This window comes from Heterodontus francisci, chromosome 12 (assembly GCF_036365525.1).
Source record: "Heterodontus francisci isolate sHetFra1 chromosome 12, sHetFra1.hap1, whole genome shotgun sequence".
Lineage (NCBI taxonomy): Eukaryota > Metazoa > Chordata > Chondrichthyes > Heterodontiformes > Heterodontidae > Heterodontus > Heterodontus francisci.
The window spans coordinates 30,714,688-30,731,288 of record NC_090382.1 but is presented as its reverse complement, the minus strand read 5'-3'; the positions used below and the strand labels follow the sequence as shown (position 1 = coordinate 30,731,288).

Here is a 16,601-nt window from a genome sequence, read left to right as displayed (position 1 = left end):
TGCAGTGGGAGGTGTTGTATCTGGTGCAGTGCGAGGTGTTGTATCTGGTGCAGTGGTAGGTGCTGTATCTGGTGCAGTGGTAGGTGCTGTATCTGGTGCAGTGGGAGGTCCTGTACTTGGTGCAGTGGTACATGTTGTATTTTCATTGGGAGGTGCTGCATGCGGTGCAGTGGGAGGTGATGTATTTGGTGCAGTGGGAGGTGCTGTATCTCGTGCAGATGGATGTGCTGTAACTCGTGCAATGGGAGGTGCTGTATCTTTTGCAATGGGAGGTGCTGTACTTGATGCAGTTGGAGGTGTTGTATTGTTGTAGTGGTAGGCGTTGTATTTGGTGCAGTATGCGGTTCTCTATTTGGTGAGTATGTGCCATTGGGGGATGCTGTTTTGTTGCAGTGGGAGGTGCTGCAAGGTGTTGTATTTGGTGCATTAGAAGGTGCTGTTTTTTCTGCAATAGGAGGTGTTTATTTTGCACAGTGGGAGATTTTGTACTTGCTGCAGTCGGAGGTGCTGCATTTGGTGCAGTAGGAGGTGCTGCATTTGTTGCAGTGGGAGGTGCAGCATTTGGTGCAGTAGGAGGTGCTGCATTTCGTGCAGTAGGAGGTGGTGTATTTGATGCAGTAGGAATTTCTGTATTTGGTACAGTATCTGCCATTGGGGGATGCTGTATTGTTTCACTGGAAGGTGCTACAAGGTGTTGTATTTGGTGCAGTAGAAGGGGTTTACTTGGCACAGAAGTAACAGTTGCATTTGCTGCAGTTGGAAGTGCTACACTTATTGCAGTTGGAGCAGTTGTATTTGGTGCAGTCGGAGGTGCAGCATTTGATGCAGTGGGATGTGCTGTATTTGGTGCAGTAGGAGGTGCGGCATGTAGTGCAGTGGGTGATGTGGCATTTGGTGCCGTCGGATGTGTGGCATTTGGTGCAGTGGGAGATGCAGCATTTGGTGCAGTCGGAGGTGCTGCGTTTGGTCGCAGTGGCAGGTGCTGCATTTGGCGCAGCGGGAGGTGCTGCGTTTGGCGCCATGGCAGGTGCTGCATTTAGCGCAGTGGGAGGTGCTGCATTTGTTGCCGTGTGAGGTGATGCATTTGGTAGGCAGTTGGAGGTGCTGCATTTGCTGCAGTGGGAGGCGCGGCATTTGCTGCAGTGGGTGGTGGTGTATTTGGTGCAGTTGGAGGTGGTGTATTTGGTGCAGTTGGAGGTGGTGTATTCGGTGCAGTGGGAGGTGGTGTATTTGGTACAGTGGGAGGTGGTGTATTTGGTGCACTAGGAATTGCTTCATTTGGTGCGGTAGGAGATGCTGTATTGGGTGTGGTGGGAGGTGCTGCATGGTTTGGTGCAGTGGGAGGTGCTGTATCTGGTGCAGTGCGAGGTGCTGTACTTGGTGTAGTGGGTGGTGCTGTATCTGTTGCAGAGGGAGGTGCTATGTTTGGTGCAGTGGTACGTGTTGTATTTGCAGTGGGAGGTGCTGTATTTGCTGCAGTAGGAGGTGCTGTATTTGGTGTAGTGGGAGGTGCTGGATTTGGTGTTGTGGGAGGTGCTGCATTTGGTGCAGTGGGAGGTGCTGCATTTGGTGCAGTGGGAGGTGCTGTATTTGCTGCAGTAGGAGGTGCTGGATTTGGTGTAGTGGGAGGTGCTGTATTTGCTGCAGTAGGAGGTGCTGTATCTGGTGCAGTGCGAGGTGCTGTACTTGGTGCAGTGGGTGGTGCTGTATCTGTTGCAGAGGGAGGTGCTATGTTTGGTGCAGTGGGAGGTGGTGTATTTGCTGCAGTGGGAGGTGGTGTATTTGGTGCAGTGGGAGGTGGTGTATTTGGTGCAGTGGGAGGTGGTGTATTTGGTGCAGTGGGAGGTGGTGTATTTGGTGCAGTGGGAGGTGCTGTACTTGGTGCAGATGGAGGTGCTGTATTTGATGCAGAAGGAGGTGCTGTGTTTGGTGCAGTGGGAGGTGCTGTATCTGGTGCAGTGGGAGGTGCTGTATCTGGTGCAGTGGGAGGTGCTGTATCTGGTGCAGTGGGAAGTGCTGTACTCGGTGCAGTGGGTGATGCTGTATTTGGTGCAGTAGGACGTGGTGTATTTGGTGGAGTTGGTGGTGGTGTATTTGGTGGTCGGTGGTGTATTTGATGCAGTAGGAGGTGCTGTATTTGCTGCAGTAGGAGGTGCTGTATCTGGTGCAGTGGGAGGAGGAGGTTCAGACTGGCCAAGAGAGTGTGGGAAAATGGCGCACTGACACGGAACACAAAAGTCCGAGTGTATCAGGCCTGTGTCCTCAGTACCTTGCTCTACGGCAGCGAGGCCTGGACAACGTATGCCAGCCAAGAGCGACGTCTCAATTCATTCCATCTTCGCTGCCTTCGGAGAATACTTGGCATCAGGTGGCAGGACTATATCTCCAACACAGAAGTCCTTGAAGCGACCAACATCCCCAGCTTATACACACTACTGAGTCAGCGGCGCTTGAGATGGCTTGGCCATGTGAGCCGCATGGAAGATGGCAGGATCCCCAAAGGCACATTGTACAGCGAGCTCGCCACTGGTATCAGACCCACCGGCCGTCCATGTCTCCGTTATAAAGACGTCTGCAAACGCGACATGAAATCGTGTGACATTGATCACAAGTCGTGGGAGTCAGTTGCCAGCATTCGCCAGAGCTGGCGGGCAGCCATAAAGACAGGGCTAAATTGTGGCGAGTCGAGGAGACTTAGTAGTTGGCAGGAAAAAAGACAGAGGCGCAAGGGGAGAGCCAACTGTGCAACAGCCCCAACAAACAAATTTCTCTGCAGCACCTGTGGAAGAGCCTGTTACTCCAGAATTGGCCTTTATAGCCACTCCAGGCGCTGCTTCACAAACCACTGACCACCTCCAGGCGCGTATCCATTGTCTCTCGAGATAAGGAGGCCCAAAAGAAAGAAAAAAGAAAGGAGGTGCTGCAGTTGCTGCATTGGGAGATGCTATGTTTGTTGCAGTGGGAGGTGCAGCATTTGTTGCAGCGGGAGGTGCTACATTTGGTGCAGTAGGAGGTGTTGTATTTTGTGCAGTGGGTGGTTCTATATATGGTGCAGTAGGAGGTGATGTATTTGATGCAGTGGGAGGTGCTGTATCTGGTGCCGTGGGATGTGCTGTACTCGGTGCAGTGGGTGATGCTGTATTTGGTGCAGTAGGAGGTGGTGTATTTGGTGAAGTAGGTGGTGGTGTACTTGGTGGTCGGTGGTGTGTTTGATGCAGTAGGAGGTGCTGCAGTTGCTGCATTGGGAGTTGCTATGTTTGTTGCAGTGGGAGGTGCAGCATTTGTTGCAGCGGGAGGTGCTATATTTGGTGCAGTAGGAGGTGGTGTATTTGATGCAGTGGGAGGTGCTGTATTGGGTGCAGTGGCTGGTTCTGTATTTGGTGCAGTGGGAGATGGTGTACTTGGTGCAGTGGGAAGTGGTGTATTTGTTGCAGAAGGAGGTGGTGTATTTGGTGCAGTGGGAGGTGCTGTATCTATTGCAGTGGGAGGTGGTGTACTTGGTGCAGTGGGAGGTGGTGTACTTGGTGCAGTGGGAAGTGGTGTACTTGGTGCAGTCAGAGGTGCTGTATCTGGTGCAGTGGGAGGTGGTGTACTTAGTGCAGTGGGAAGTGCTATAATTGGTGCAGTGGGAGGTGCTGTATCTGGTGTAGTGGGAGGTGCTGTATCTGGTGTAGTGGGAGGTGCTGTATCTGGTGCAGTGGGAGGTGCTGTATCTGGTGCAGTGGGAGGTGGTGTACTTGGTGCAGTGGGAGGTGCTGATCTTGGTGCAGATGGAAGTGCTGTATTTGATGCAGAAGGAGGTGCTGTATTTGGTGCAGTGTGAGGTGGTGTATTTGGTGCAGTGTGAGGTGGTGTATTTGGTGCAGTGTGAGGTGGTGTATTTGGTGCAGTGGGAGGTGGTGTATTTGGTGCAGTGGGAGGTGGTGTATTTGGTGCAGTGTGAGGTGGTGTATTTGGTGCAGTGGGAGGTGGTGTATTTGGTGCAGTAGGCGGTAGTGTATTTTGTGCAGTGGGAGGTGCTGTACTTGCTGTAGTAGGAGGTGCTGTATGCGGTGCAGTGGGAGGGGCTGTATTTGGTGCAGTGGGATGTGCTGTATCTGGTGCAGTGAGAAGTGCTTTGCTCGGTGCAGTGCGAGGAGCTGTATTTGGTGCAGTAGGAGGTGGTGTATTTAGTGGAGTAGGTGGTGTTGTACTTGGTGCAGTGGGAGGTGTTGTACTTGGTGGAGAGGGAGGTGTTGTATCTGGTGCAGTGCGAGGTGTTGTATCTGGTGCAGTGCGAGGTGTTGTATCTGGTGCAGTGGTAGGTGCTGTATCTGGTGCAGTGGGAGGTGTTGTACTTGGTGCAGTGGGAGGTGCTGTACTTGGTGCAGTGGGAGGTGGTGTATTTGGTTTAGTAGTAGGTGCTGTACTTGGTGCAATGGGAGGTGCTGTATCTATAGCAGTGGGAGGTGGTGTACTTGGTGCAATGGGAGGTGCTGTATCTATAGCAGTGGGAGGTGGTGTACTTAGTGCAGTGGGAAGTGCTATAATTGGTGCAGTGGGAGGTGCTGTATCTGGTGCAGTGGGAGGTGTTGTACATGGTGCAGTCAGAGGTGCTGTATCTGGTGCAGTGGGAGGTGCTATATCTGGTGCAGTGGGAGGTGTTGTACTTGGTGCAGTCGGAGTTGCTGTATCTGGTGCAGTGGGAGGTGGTGTATTTGGTGCAGTGGGAGGTGCTGTATCTGGTGCAGTGGGAGGTGGTGTACTTGGTGCAGATGGAGGTGCTGATCTTGGTGCAGATGGAGGTGCTGTATTTGATGCAGAAGGAGGTGCTGTATGCAGTGTAGTAGGAGGTGCTGTATTTGGTGCAGTGGGAGGTGCTGTATCTGGTGCAGTGGGAGGTGTTGTACTTGGTGCAGTCGGAGGTGGTGTATCTGGTGCAGTGGGAGGTGGTGTATCTGGTGCAGTGGGAGGTGGTGTATTTGGTGCAGTGGGAGATGGTGTACTTGGTGCCGTGGGAAGTGGTGTACTTGGTGCAGTGGGAGGTGGTGTATTTGGTGCAGTGAGAGGTGCTGTAACTGGTGCAGTGGGAGGTGGTGTACTTAGTGCAGTGGGAAGTGCTATAATTGGTGCAGTGGGAGGTGCTGTATCTGGTGCAGTGGGAGGTGTTGTACTTGGTGCAGTCAGAGGTGCTGTATCTGGTGCAGTGGGAGGTGGTGTACTTAGTGCAGTGGGAAGTGCTATAATTGGTGCAGTGGGAGGTGCTGTATCTGGTGTAGTGGGAGGTGCTGTATCTGGTGTAGTGGGAGGTGCTGTATCTGGTGCAGTGGGAGGTGCTGTATCTGGTGCAGTGGGAGGTGGTGTACTTGGTGCAGTGGGAGGTGCTGATCTTGGTGCAGATGGAAGTGCTGTATTTGATGCAGAAGGAGGTGCTGTATTTGGTGCAGTGTGAGGTGGTGTATTTGGTGCAGTGTGAGGTGGTGTATTTGGTGCAGTGTGAGGTGGTGTATTTGGTGCAGTGGGAGGTGGTGTATTTGGTGCAGTGGGAGGTGGTGTATTTGGTGCAGTGTGAGGTGGTGTATTTGGTGCAGTGGGAGGTGGTGTATTTGGTGCAGTAGGCGGTAGTGTATTTTGTGCAGTGGGAGGTGCTGTACTTGCTGTAGTAGGAGGTGCTGTATGCGGTGCAGTGGGAGGGGCTGTATTTGGTGCAGTGGGATGTGCTGTATCTGGTGCAGTGAGAAGTGCTTTGCTCGGTGCAGTGCGAGGAGCTGTATTTGGTGCAGTAGGAGGTGGTGTATTTAGTGGAGTAGGTGGTGTTGTACTTGGTGCAGTGGGAGGTGTTGTACTTGGTGGAGAGGGAGGTGTTGTATCTGGTGCAGTGCGAGGTGTTGTATCTGGTGCAGTGCGAGGTGTTGTATCTGGTGCAGTGGTAGGTGCTGTATCTGGTGCAGTGGGAGGTGTTGTACTTGGTGCAGTGGGAGGTGCTGTACTTGGTGCAGTGGGAGGTGGTGTATTTGGTTTAGTAGTAGGTGCTGTACTTGGTGCAATGGGAGGTGCTGTATCTATAGCAGTGGGAGGTGGTGTACTTGGTGCAATGGGAGGTGCTGTATCTATAGCAGTGGGAGGTGGTGTACTTAGTGCAGTGGGAAGTGCTATAATTGGTGCAGTGGGAGGTGCTGTATCTGGTGCAGTGGGAGGTGTTGTACTTGGTGCAGTCAGAGGTGCTGTATCTGGTGCAGTGGGAGGTGCTATATCTGGTGCAGTGGGAGGTGTTGTACTTGGTGCAGTCGGAGTTGCTGTATCTGGTGCAGTGGGAGGTGGTGTATTTGGTGCAGTGGGAGGTGCTGTATCTGGTGCAGTGGGAGGTGGTGTACTTGGTGCAGATGGAGGTGCTGATCTTGGTGCAGATGGAGGTGCTGTATTTGATGCAGAAGGAGGTGCTGTATGCAGTGTAGTAGGAGGTGCTGTATTTGGTGCAGTGGGAGGTGCTGTAACTGGTGCAGTGGGAGGTGTTGTACTTGGTGCAGTCGGAGGTGGTGTATCTGGTGCAGTGGGAGGTGGTGTATCTGGTGCAGTGGGAGGTGGTGTATTTGGTGCAGTGGGAGATGGTGTACTTGGTGCCGTGGGAAGTGGTGTACTTGGTGCAGTGGGAGGTGGTGTATTTGGTGCAGTGAGAGGTGCTGTAACTGGTGCAGTGGGAGGTGGTGTACTTAGTGCAGTGGGAAGTGCTATAATTGGTGCAGTGGGAGGTGCTGTATCTGGTGCAGTGGGAGGTGTTGTACTTGGTGCAGTCAGAGGTGCTGTATCTGGTGCAGTGGGAGGTGGTGTACTTAGTGCAGTGGGAAGTGCTATAATTGGTGCAGTGGGAGGTGCTGTATCTGGTGTAGTGGGAGGTGCTGTATCTGGTGTAGTGGGAGGTGCTGTATCTGGTGCAGTGGGAGGTGCTGTATCTGGTGCAGTGGGAGGTGGTGTACTTGGTGCAGTGGGAGGTGCTGATCTTGGTGCAGATGGAAGTGCTGTATTTGATGCAGAAGGAGGTGCTGTATTTGGTGCAGTGTGAGGTGGTGTATTTGGTGCAGTGTGAGGTGGTGTATTTGGTGCAGTGTGAGGTGGTGTATTTGGTGCAGTGGGAGGTGGTGTATTTGGTGCAGTGGGAGGTGGTGTATTTGGTGCAGTGTGAGGTGGTGTATTTGGTGCAGTGGGAGGTGGTGTATTTGGTGCAGTAGGCGGTAGTGTATTTTGTGCAGTGGGAGGTGCTGTACTTGCTGTAGTAGGAGGTGCTGTATGCGGTGCAGTGGGAGGGGCTGTATTTGGTGCAGTGGGATGTGCTGTATCTGGTGCAGTGAGAAGTGCTTTGCTCGGTGCAGTGCGAGGAGCTGTATTTGGTGCAGTAGGAGGTGGTGTATTTAGTGGAGTAGGTGGTGTTGTACTTGGTGCAGTGGGAGGTGTTGTACTTGGTGGAGAGGGAGGTGTTGTATCTGGTGCAGTGCGAGGTGTTGTATCTGGTGCAGTGCGAGGTGTTGTATCTGGTGCAGTGGTAGGTGCTGTATCTGGTGCAGTGGGAGGTGTTGTACTTGGTGCAGTGGGAGGTGCTGTACTTGGTGCAGTGGGAGGTGGTGTATTTGGTTTAGTAGTAGGTGCTGTACTTGGTGCAATGGGAGGTGCTGTATCTATAGCAGTGGGAGGTGGTGTACTTGGTGCAATGGGAGGTGCTGTATCTATAGCAGTGGGAGGTGGTGTACTTAGTGCAGTGGGAAGTGCTATAATTGGTGCAGTGGGAGGTGCTGTATCTGGTGCAGTGGGAGGTGTTGTACATGGTGCAGTCAGAGGTGCTGTATCTGGTGCAGTGGGAGGTGCTATATCTGGTGCAGTGGGAGGTGTTGTACTTGGTGCAGTCGGAGTTGCTGTATCTGGTGCAGTGGGAGGTGGTGTATTTGGTGCAGTGGGAGGTGCTGTATCTGGTGCAGTGGGAGGTGGTGTACTTGGTGCAGATGGAGGTGCTGATCTTGGTGCAGATGGAGGTGCTGTATTTGATGCAGAAGGAGGTGCTGTATGCAGTGTAGTAGGAGGTGCTGTATTTGGTGCAGTGGGAGGTGCTGTATCTGGTGCAGTGGGAGGTGTTGTACTTGGTGCAGTCGGAGGTGGTGTATCTGGTGCAGTGGGAGGTGGTGTATCTGGTGCAGTGGGAGGTGGTGTATTTGGTGCAGTGGGAGATGGTGTACTTGGTGCCGTGGGAAGTGGTGTACTTGGTGCAGTGGGAGGTGGTGTATTTGGTGCAGTGAGAGGTGCTGTAACTGGTGCAGTGGGAGGTGGTGTACTTAGTGCAGTGGGAGTGCTATAATTGGTGCAGTGGGAGGTGCTGTATCTGGTGCAGTGGGAGGTGTTGTACTTGGTGCAGTCAGAGGTGCTGTATCTGGTGCAGTGGGAGGTGGTGTACTTAGTGCAGTGGGAAGTGCTATAATTGGTGCAGTGGGAGGTGCTGTATCTGGTGTAGTGGGAGGTGCTGTATCTGGTGTAGTGGGAGGTGCTGTATCTGGTGCAGTGGGAGGTGCTGTATCTGGTGCAGTGGGAGGTGGTGTACTTGGTGCAGTGGGAGGTGCTGATCTTGGTGCAGATGGAAGTGCTGTATTTGATGCAGAAGGAGGTGCTGTATTTGGTGCAGTGTGAGGTGGTGTATTTGGTGCAGTGTGAGGTGGTGTATTTGGTGCAGTGTGAGGTGGTGTATTTGGTGCAGTGGGAGGTGGTGTATTTGGTGCAGTGGGAGGTGGTGTATTTGGTGCAGTGTGAGGTGGTGTATTTGGTGCAGTGGGAGGTGGTGTATTTGGTGCAGTAGGCGGTAGTGTATTTTGTGCAGTGGGAGGTGCTGTACTTGCTGTAGTAGGAGGTGCTGTATGCGGTGCAGTGGGAGGGGCTGTATTTGGTGCAGTGGGATGTGCTGTATCTGGTGCAGTGAGAAGTGCTTTGCTCGGTGCAGTGCGAGGAGCTGTATTTGGTGCAGTAGGAGGTGGTGTATTTAGTGGAGTAGGTGGTGTTGTACTTGGTGCAGTGGGAGGTGTTGTACTTGGTGGAGAGGGAGGTGTTGTATCTGGTGCAGTGCGAGGTGTTGTATCTGGTGCAGTGGTAGGTGCTGTATCTGGTGCAGTGGGAGGTGTTGTACTTGGTGCAGTGGGAGGTGCTGTACTTGGTGCAGTGGGAGGTGGTGTATTTGGTTTAGTAGTAGGTGCTGTACTTGGTGCAATGGGAGGTGCTGTATCTATAGCAGTGGGAGGTGGTGTACTTGGTGCAATGGGAGGTGCTGTATCTATAGCAGTGGGAGGTGGTGTACTTAGTGCAGTGGGAAGTGCTATAATTGGTGCAGTGGGAGGTGCTGTATCTGGTGCAGTGGGAGGTGTTGTACTTGGTGCAGTCAGAGGTGCTGTATCTGGTGCAGTGGGAGGTGCTATATCTGGTGCAGTGGGAGGTGTTGTACTTGGTGCAGTCGGAGTTGCTGTATCTGGTGCAGTGGGAGGTGGTGTATTTGGTGCAGTGGGAGGTGCTGTATCTGGTGCAGTGGGAGGTGGTGTACTTGGTGCAGATGGAGGTGCTGATCTTGGTGCAGATGGAGGTGCTGTATTTGATGCAGAAGGAGGTGCTGTATGCAGTGTAGTAGGAGGTGCTGTATTTGGTGCAGTGGGAGGTGCTGTATCTGGTGCAGTGGGAGGTGTTGTACTTGGTGCAGTCGGAGGTGGTGTATCTGGTGCAGTGGGAGGTGGTGTATCTGGTGCAGTGGGAGGTGGTGTATTTGGTGCAGTGGGAGATGGTGTACTTGGTGCCGTGGGAAGTGGTGTACTTGGTGCAGTGGGAGGTGGTGTATTTGGTGCAGTGAGAGGTGCTGTAACTGGTGCAGTGGGAGGTGGTGTACTTAGTGCAGTGGGAAGTGCTATAATTGGTGCAGTGGGAGGTGCTGTATCTGGTGCAGTGGGAGGTGTTGTACTTGGTGCAGTCAGAGGTGCTGTATCTGGTGCAGTGGGAGGTGGTGTACTTAGTGCAGTGGGAAGTGCTATAATTGGTGCAGTGGGAGGTGCTGTATCTGGTGTAGTGGGAGGTGCTGTATCTGGTGTAGTGGGAGGTGCTGTATCTGGTGCAGTGGGAGGTGCTGTATCTGGTGCAGTGGGAGGTGGTGTACTTGGTGCAGTGGGAGGTGCTGATCTTGGTGCAGATGGAAGTGCTGTATTTGATGCAGAAGGAGGTGCTGTATTTGGTGCAGTGTGAGGTGGTGTATTTGGTGCAGTGTGAGGTGGTGTATTTGGTGCAGTGTGAGGTGGTGTATTTGGTGCAGTGGGAGGTGGTGTATTTGGTGCAGTGGGAGGTGGTGTATTTGGTGCAGTGTGAGGTGGTGTATTTGGTGCAGTGGGAGGTGGTGTATTTGGTGCAGTAGGCGGTAGTGTATTTTGTGCAGTGGGAGGTGCTGTACTTGCTGTAGTAGGAGGTGCTGTATGCGGTGCAGTGGGAGGGGCTGTATTTGGTGCAGTGGGATGTGCTGTATCTGGTGCAGTGAGAAGTGCTTTGCTCGGTGCAGTGCGAGGAGCTGTATTTGGTGCAGTAGGAGGTGGTGTATTTAGTGGAGTAGGTGGTGTTGTACTTGGTGCAGTGGGAGGTGTTGTACTTGGTGGAGAGGGAGGTGTTGTATCTGGTGCAGTGCGAGGTGTTGTATCTGGTGCAGTGCGAGGTGTTGTATCTGGTGCAGTGGTAGGTGCTGTATCTGGTGCAGTGGGAGGTGTTGTACTTGGTGCAGCGGGAGGTGCTGTACTTGGTGCAGTGGGAGGTGGTGTATTTGGTTTAGTAGTAGGTGCTGTACTTGGTGCAATGGGAGGTGCTGTATCTATAGCAGTGGGAGGTGGTGTACTTGGTGCAATGGGAGGTGCTGTATCTATAGCAGTGGGAGGTGGTGTACTTAGTGCAGTGGGAAGTGCTATAATTGGTGCAGTGGGAGGTGCTGTATCTGGTGCAGTGGGAGGTGTTGTACTTGGTGCAGTCAGAGGTGCTGTATCTGGTGCAGTGGGAGGTGCTATATCTGGTGCAGTGGGAGGTGTTGTACTTGGTGCAGTCGGAGTTGCTGTATCTGGTGCAGTGGGAGGTGGTGTATTTGGTGCAGTGGGAGGTGCTGTATCTGGTGCAGTGGGAGGTGGTGTACTTGGTGCAGATGGAGGTGCTGATCTTGGTGCAGATGGAGGTGCTGTATTTGATGCAGAAGGAGGTGCTGTATGCAGTGTAGTAGGAGGTGCTGTATTTGGTGCAGTGGGAGGTGCTGTATCTGGTGCAGTGGGAGGTGTTGTACTTGGTGCAGTCGGAGGTGGTGTATCTGGTGCAGTGGGAGGTGGTGTATCTGGTGCAGTGGGAGGTGGTGTATCTGGTGCAGTGGGAGGTGGTGTATTTGGTGCAGTGGGAGGTGGTGTATTTGGTGCAGTGAGAGGTGCTGTAACTGGTGCAGTGGGAGGTGGTGTACTTAGTGCAGTGGGAAGTGCTATAATTGGTGCAGTGGGAGGTGCTGTATCTGGTGCAGTGGGAGGTGTTGTACTTGGTGCAGTCAGAGGTGCTGTATCTGGTGCAGTGGGAGGTGCTGTATCTGGTGCAGTGGGAGGTGTTGCACTTGGTGCAGTCGGAGGTGCTGTATCTGGTGCAGTGGGAGGTGATGTATCTGGTGCAGTGGGAGGTGGTGCATTTGGTGCAGTGGGAGGTGGTGCATTTGGTGCAGTGGGAGATGGTGTACTTGGTGCAGTGGGAAGTGGTGTACTTGGTGCAGTGGGAGGTGGTGTATTTGGTGCAGTGAGAGGTGCTGTATTTGGTGCAGTGGGAGGTGCTGTATCTGGTGTAGTGGGAGGTGGTGTATTTGGTTTAGTAGTAGGTGCTGTACTTGGTGCAGTGGGAGGTGGTGTACTTGGTGCAGTGGGAGGTGGTGTACTTGGTGCAGTGGGAGGTGGTGTACTTGGTGCAGTGGGAGGTGGTGTACTTAGTGCAGTGGGAAGTGCTATAATTGGTGCAGTCAGAGGTGCTGTATCTGGTGCAGTGGGAGGTGCTGTATCTGGTGCAGTGGGAGGTGTTGTACTTGGTGCAGTCGGATGTGCTGTATCTGGTGCAGTCGGAGGTGGTGTATTTGGTGCAGTGGAAGGTGCTGTATCTGGTGCAGTGGGAGGTGCTGTATCTGGTGCAGTGGGAGGTGGTGTACTTGGTGCAGTGGGAGGTGGTGTATTTGGTGCAGTGGGAGGTGCCATATCTGATGCAGTGGGAGGTGCTGATCTTGGTGCAGATGGAGGTGCTGTATTTGATGCAGAAGGAGGTGCTGTATGCAGTGTAGTAGGAGGTGCTGTATTTGGTGCAGTGGGAGGTGGTGTATTTGGTGCAGTGTGAGGTGGTGTATTTGGTGCAGTGGGAGGTGGTGTATTTGGTGCAGTAGGCGGTAGTGTATTTCGTGCAGTGGGAGGTGCTGTATTTGATGCAGAAGGAGGTGCTGTGTGTGGTGTAGTGGGAGGTGCTGTATGTGGTGTAGTAGTAGGTGCTGTGTTTGGTGCAGTGGGAGGTGCTGTATCTGGTGCAGTGGGAGGTGCTGTATCTGGTGCAGTGGGAGGTGCTGTATCTGGTGCCGTGGGAAGTGCTGTACTCGGTGCAGTGGGTGATGCTGTATTTGGTGCAGTAGGAGGTGGTGTATTTGGTGGAGTAGGTGGTGGTGTACTTGGTGGTCGGTGGTGTATTTGGTGCAGTAGGAGGTGCTGCAGTTGCTGCATTGGGAGTTGCTATGTTTGTTGCAGTGGGAGGTGCAGCATTTGTTGCAGCGGGAGGTGCTACATTTGGTGCAGTAGGAGGTGGTGTATTTGATGCAGTGGGAGGTGCTGTATTGGGTGCAGTGGCTGGTTCTGTATTTGGTGCAGTGGGAGATGGTGTACTTGGTGCAGTGGGAAGTGGTGTATTTGTTGCAGAAGGAGGTGGTGTATTTGGTGCAGTGGGAGGTGCTGTATCTATTGCAGTGGGAGGTGGTGTACTTGGTGCAGTGGGAGGTGGTGTACTTGGTGCAGTGGGAAGTGGTGTACTTGGTGCAGTGGGAGGTGCTGTATCTGGTGCAGTGGGAGGTGGTGTACTTAGTGCAGTGGGAAGTGCTATAATTGGTGCAGTGGGAGGTGCTGTATCTGGTGTAGTGGGAGGTGCTGTATCTGGTGCAGTGGGAGGTGCTGTATCTGGTGCAGTGGGAGGTGGTGTACTTGGTGCAGTGGGAGGTGCTGATCTTGGTGCAGATGGAGGTGCTGTATTTGATGCAGAAGGAGGTGCTGTATTTGGTGCAGTGTGAGGTGGTGTATTTGGTGCAGTGTGAGGTGGTGTATTTGGTGCAGTGGGAAGTGGTGTATTTGTTGCAGAAGGAGGTGGTGTATTTGGTGCAGTGGGAGGTGCTGTATCTATTGCAGTGGGAGGTGGTGTACTTGGTGCAGTGGGAGGTGGTGTACTTGGTGCAGTGGGAAGTGGTGTACTTGGTGCAGTGGGAGGTGCTGTATCTGGTGCAGTGGGAGGTGGTGTACTTAGTGCAGTGGGAAGTGCTATAATTGGTGCAGTGGGAGGTGCTGTATCTGGTGCAGTGGGAGGTGTTGTACTTGGTGCAGTCGGAGTTGCTGTATCTGGTGCAGTGGGAGGTGGTGTATTTGGTGCAGTGGGAGGTGGTGTACTTGGTGCAGTGGGAGGTGCTGATCTTGGTGCAGATGGAGGTGCTGTATTTGATGCAGAAGGAGGTGCTGTATGCAGTGTAGTAGGAGGTGCTGTATTTGGTGCAGTGGGAGGTGGTGTATTTGGTGCAGTGGGAGGTGGTGTATTTGGTGCAGTAGGCGGTAGTGTATTTTGTGCAGTGGGAGGTGCTGTATTTGATGCAGAAGGAGGTGCTGTGTGTGGTGTAGTGGGAGGTGCTGTATGCGGTGTAGTAGTAGGTGCTGTGTTTGGTGCAGTGGGAGGTGCTGTATCTGGTGCAGTGGGAGGTGCTGTATCTGGTGCCGTGGGAAGTGCTGTACTCGGTGCAGTGGGTGATGCTGTATTTGGTGCAGTAGGAGGTGGTGTATTTGGTGGAGTAGGTGGTGGTGTACTTGGTGGTCGGTGGTGTATTTGATGCAGTAGGAGGTGCTGCAGTTGCTGCATTGGGAGATGCTATGTTTGTTGCAGTGGGAGGTGCAGCATTTGTTGCAGCGGGAGGTGCTACATTTGGTGCAGTAGGAGGTGTTGCATTTTGTGCAGTGGGTGGTTCTATATATGGTGCAGTAGGAGGTGGTGTATTTGATGCAGTGGGAGGTGCTGTATTGGGTGCAGTGGCTGGTTCTGTATTTGGTGCAGTGGGAGATGGTGTACTTGGTGCAGTGGGAAGTGGTGTATTTGTTGCAGAAGGAGGTGGTGTATTTGGTGCAGTGGGAGGTGCTGTATCTATTGCAGTGGGAGGTGGTGTACTTGGTGCAGTGGGAGGTGGTGTACTTGGTGCAGTGGGAAGTGGTGTACTTGGTGCAGTGGGAGGTGCTGTAACTGGTGCAGTGGGAGGTGGTGTACCTAGTGCAGTGGGAAGTGCTATAATTGGTGCAGTGGGAGGTGCTGTATCTGGTGCAGTGGGAGGTGTTGTACTTGGTGCAGTCAGAGGTGCTGTATCTGGTGCAGTGGGAGGTGCTGTATCTGGTGCAGTGGCAGGTGTTGTACTTGGTGCAGTCGGAGGTGCTGTATCTCGTGCAGTGGGAGGTGGTGTATCTGGTGCAGTGGGAGGTGGTGTACTTGGTGCAGTGGGAGGTGGTGTATTTGGTGCAGTGAGAGGTGCTGTACTTGGTGCAGTGGGAGGTGCTGTATCTGGTGTAGTGGGAGGTGGTGTATTTGGTTTAGTAGTAGGTGCTGTACTTGGTGCAATGGGAGGTGCTGTATCTATAGCAGTGGGAGGTGGTGTACTTGGTGCAGTGGGAGGTGGTGTACTTGGTGCAGTGGGAGGTGGTGTACTTGGTGCAGTGGGAGGTGGTGTATTTGGTGCAGTGAGAGGTGCTGTATTTGGTGCAGTGGGAGGTGCTGTATCTGGTGTAGTGGGAGGTGGTGTATTTGGTTTAGTAGTAGGTGCTGTACTTGGTGCAGTGGGAGGTGGTGTATTTGGTGCAGTGAGAGGTGCTGTATTTGGTGCAGTGGGAGGTGCTGTATCTGGTGTAGTGGGAGGTGGTGTATTTGGTTTAGTAGTAGGTGCTGTATTTGGTGCAGTGGGAGGTGCTATATCTGGTGCAGTGGGAGGTGGTGTACTTAGTGCAGTGGGAAGTGCTATAATTGGTGCAGTGGGAGGTGCTGTATCTGGTGCAGTGGGAGGTGATGTACTTGATGCAGTCGGAGGTGCTGTATCTGGTGCAGTGGGAGGTGGTGTACTTGGTGCAGTCAGAGGTGCTGTATCTGGTGCAGTGGGAGGTGCTGTATCTGGTGCAGCGGGAGGTGTTGTACTTGGTGCAGTCGGAGGTGCTGTATCTGGTGCAGTGGGAGGTGGTGTATTTGGTGCAGTGGGAGGTGCTGTATCTGGTGCAGTGGGAGGTGGTGTACTTGGTGCAGTGGGAGGTGCTGTATCTGGTGCAGTGGGAGGTGCTGTATCTGGTGCCGTGGGAAGTGCTGTACTCGGTGCAGTGGGTGATGCTGTATTTGGTGCAGTAGGAGGTGGTGTATTTGGTGGAGTAGGTGGTGGTGTACTTGGTGGTCGGTGGTGTATTTGATGCAGTAGGAGGTGCTGCAGTTGCTGTATTGGGAGATGCTATGTTTGTTGCAGTGGGAGGTGCAGCATTTGTTGCAGCGGGAGGTGTTGCATTTTGTGCAGTGGGTGGTTCTATATATGGTGCAGTAGGAGGTGGTGTATTTGATGCAGTGGGAGGTGCTGTATTGGGTGCAGTGGCTGGTTCTGTATTTGGTGCAGTGGGAGATGGTGTACTTGGTGCAGTGGGAAGTGGTGTATTTGTTGCAGAAGGAGGTGGTGTATTTGGTGCAGTGGGAGGTGCTGTATCTATTGCAGTGGGAGGTGGTGTACTTGGTGCAGTGGGAGGTGGTGTACTTGGTGCAGTGGGAAGTGGTGTACTTGGTGCAGTGGGAGGTGCTGTATCTGGTGCAGTGGGAGGTGGTGTACTTAGTGCAGTGGGAAGTGCTATAATTGGTGCAGTGGCAGGTGCTGTATCTGGTGCAGTGGGAGGTGTTGTACTTGGTGCAGTCAGAGGTGCTGTATCTGGTGCAGTGGGAGGTGCTGTATCTGGTGTAGTGGGAGGTGTTGTACTTGGTGCAGTCGGAGGTGTTGTACTTGGTGCAGTCGGAGGTGCTGTATCTGGTGCAGTGGGAGGTGGTGTATCTGGTGCAGTGGGAGGTGGTGTACTTGGTGCAGTGGGAGGTACTAATCTTGGTGCAGATGGAGGTTCTGTATTTGATGCAGAAGGAGGTGCTGTATGCAGTGTAGTCGGAGGTGCTGTATTTGGTGCAGTGGGATGTGGTGTATCTGGTGCAGTGTGAGGTGGTGTATTTGGTGCAGTGGGAGGTGGTGTATTTGGTGCAGTAGGCGGTAGTGTATTTTGTGCAGTGGGAGGTGCTGTACTTGCTGTAGTAGGAGGTGCTGTATGCGGTGCAGTGGGAGG

The 16,601-nt window shown here is 53.2% G+C and overlaps 1 protein-coding gene across 2 annotated transcripts in view; it reads left to right on the top strand.

The window, feature by feature from the left end:
• LOC137375798 (slit homolog 3 protein-like) overlaps positions 1 to 16,601 on the top strand; it is a 909,976-nt gene that overhangs the window by 449,937 nt on the left and 443,438 nt on the right. The gene's annotated exons all lie outside the window — the stretch shown is intronic.